The sequence below is a fragment of the Mandrillus leucophaeus genome, unplaced genomic scaffold, assembly GCF_000951045.1.
Source record: "Mandrillus leucophaeus isolate KB7577 unplaced genomic scaffold, Mleu.le_1.0 Scaffold8, whole genome shotgun sequence".
Taxonomy (NCBI): Eukaryota; Metazoa; Chordata; class Mammalia; order Primates; family Cercopithecidae; genus Mandrillus; species Mandrillus leucophaeus.
In genome coordinates, this window is record NW_012108696.1 from 5,095,790 (window position 1) to 5,099,063 (window position 3,274).

Sequence of the window (3,274 nt, forward strand, 5' to 3'; positions counted from 1 at the left end):
TGTATTAAATATCAGACACTATAGGACTCAATAGATGATGATGATGGTGGTGATGAAGGTGACTGTTGATGGTAGTGGTGGTAATGAAGGTAATTAAGATGATGATGGTGATGATGATGAAGGTGATGGTAATGGTGATGATGGTGATGATGAAGGTGATGATGATGAAGGTGATAAAGGTAATGATATTGGTGATGGTGACGTTGATGGTAATGGTGATGATAGTGAGGGTGATGATAATGAAGATGATGATAAGGTGATATTGATGATGATGGTGAAGGTGATGATGATGAAGTTGATGATAATGGAATGGACAACGGTAAAAGTAACGGTGATGATGGTGATGATGATGAAAATGATCATGATGAAGGTGATGATGGTGATGATGAAGGTGATGGTAGTGAAGGTGATGATGAAGGTCATGGTGACGGTGGTGATAGTGATGTTGATGAAAGTAATGTGAAGGTGATGATGAAGGTGATGGTAATGGTGATGATGGTGATGATCATGAAGATGGTGATGTAGGTGATGATGGTGAAAGTGATGATAAAGGTGGTGGTGATGCTAGTGATGATGATAAGGGTGATATTAAAGGTTATGGTAATGGTGATGATGGTGATGGTGATAATAGTAAAGATGTTGAAGGTGTGATAAAGGTAATGAAGGTGGTGATGGTGAAGGTGATTATGATAAAGATGATAATGGTGGTAATAATAAAAGTGACTATTGTGATGATGGTTAGATGATAATGGTGGGAGTGTTGGTGATTATATGATGGTGAAGGTCACCATTTGTTGAACACTAGCTATATTCAATACACTGTATATGCAATATATCATTTAATTCTTACATAAATGGAGTGAGAAAGACATTTCTCCTACCCACAATTAAAGATGAAGAAGTTGAGACTCTTGCAGGTAAATTGACACGCCCAAGGTCACACAGCCAGGACTCAAAACCTTGTCATCTTTATTCAGAGCCCTGACGCTAGCCATTACACTCACCCATCCTCCATGATTCCAAGAATTGCCTTCCTCTAACCTCCTTGACATGCTAAAACTGATTTTATTTCTTCTGTGAGTGAGAAGTATCAAGCATTAAGGCACTAAAAGATTGAAGAGAAATTAATGACATGTTAAGATAGCATTTTGCCACTAGCGTTTTAACTGCTTGTAGTTTTATTCAACAGCAAAGGGAAAATGACAGGAGAACTGGTCCTAAGTTTCTATGGAGAGTAAAATTGAAATAACAACACTCACTGAGATCTTAATGTGTACTAAGGACTATGCTAGGAGATTGCACTGATTCATTTAAATATTCAACCCTGTAATGAAGGCATCACCACATTTGCAGATGAGAAAACTACAGATGATGCTCAGAAAGGATAGGAAGTTTACCCAGAGTCACACAGCCACATACTCAGTGGAGGAACTGGGATTAGACTTGAAGTCTCTTTGAGTTTATGGTAGATTATACCACATATTTCAGCATCACTTCCTGTAGTGCTCCTCACTACAGGAGGATTATTCATCCCCTTCTTGGTGAACTGAGGTATGGCCATGTGACTCGCTTTGACCAATTAAACGAGAGCAGAACAGAGGTGCATCACTACTAGGTAGAAGCTTTAAGAGAGCTAAGCTGTGCTTTCCCACAATCTCCTTTTCCTGTGCCATGAAACCATCAATGTTCTAAAGAGGTCACACCTTCAGCCTGCACCCCAGAGGAAAGACGATGTACTTATGTAGCACAAGCAAGAAATAAACATTTATTGTTGTAAGTTGCTAAGACTGAGTGTGGGAGGCAAGGGGCTATTTGTTATTGCAGCATAATCCATCTTATCCTGACTGATCCATGCTCTTCAGAGATATGATGCCAAACAGATGAAACTCACAGGATATAGCATACCCCAGCAACACCTAAGCCCTCATCTTCAAATCAAGAAGACCCCAAAATACAATTATAAAAGGTGAGAGGAGAGTGAGAATGTGAACAATCATTCAATTAGACTTTGGGACTAGGCTGATGACAGACAAAATAAGTAGCCTTACCTGGCGATTAAGGAGACAGTGTACCACAAACAGCAATGCTCCCTGAAGAGTGTTGATGATGGTGAATGAGTATGCAAAGATTGATCCAATCGTCTTCCCTACTTCTTCAACCATAAAAAGACCAAGGCCCCAAGAACAGCCCAGGATAAATAGCTGAGCAATGGCTTTAAATGTCATGACTCTGCAGGGAATAAAAGTAATAATAACTACGGTTTACCAGGTATTCACCACAAGTGTAGTTAACGTTAGTGCTAACTAAATGCTTTCCCTTATTTAAACCTCACAACAGCTTCATGCAGTTAAGTGACATATACAACAAGGTCACACAGCTTGAGGATGAAGTGGAACCCATGGTTTCAATCATGGCAAATCACTGAGAATAGTGCTTTTTCCCTACCGTTGAAAATAATTTGATTTATCTGCATGTCTTCTGCCTAGACTTTTTGGAAGATTTATGGGAAAATGCCTTCTAGAAATCTGTATTTAAAAATTTGAATAATGATGAATTCCTGACTTTAGAACATAACATAATGTTGAGTTTCTTCACACAAAAAATACTGTGTTTCATATAATGGAGTGGGATTGTTGATGGCAGCTGGCTGGGAGAGCTAATGAGTGTGTGTGAGAGTGTGTGTGTGTGTGTGTGTGTGTATGAGACTTCACTTTTTACTTTTTGCATTACCCCCTGGGAATATAAACTCTATGAGGGCAGGGATTTTGGTCTGTTTTACTCACTGCTTTATCTCCAGTCCTTAGAACAATGCCTAGCACAAAGTAAATACTCAATACATATTATGGTTTGTGATAAACTTGCTAATCAGTCCTTCCTGCTCCTGATTTGGTTCCTAGGTTTTCCACAACTGCAATCTAGCTTGGTGATTTTTCTTATATCCAGTCCTCCTTCCATTTACGCTTACAGAAAGATATATACTTATAGAAATGACAGAAAACCTACCTATGTCTACATTTAGGAGACAGCATAATCACTGGTATATCAGGATTCTCCCATGACAACTTTCTCTTTGACCTAAAGGGTACCATATGGCTTCATCCCCACTGACCATAGCCAGTTACCCCAGAGTAGACACCTGACCTATAAGAAGTCAATCAATGCATTTTCCCCCAGCCAACCAGATTTTCTGTCTTAAGCATTTGAAGTAAGAGGCTTGGAGAATGAATCTGTGAGATCCCTTTGGGGTGGCTCTGCCCTGTTCATCAGCTGTGGG

At 39.5% G+C, this 3,274-nt stretch overlaps 1 pseudogene across 1 annotated transcript in view; it reads right to left on the bottom strand.

Annotated features, from left to right (window-relative positions):
• Positions 1-1,997: 1,997 nt before the first annotated feature.
• LOC105530128 overlaps positions 1,998-3,274 on the bottom strand; it is a 56,785-nt pseudogene continuing 55,508 nt past the window's right edge. Inside the window, exon 8 of the transcript XR_001004600.1 lies at positions 1,998-2,229. The product of XR_001004600.1 is annotated as a putative EGF-like module-containing mucin-like hormone receptor-like 4 (transcript). The remainder of the gene's footprint in view (positions 2,230-3,274) is intronic.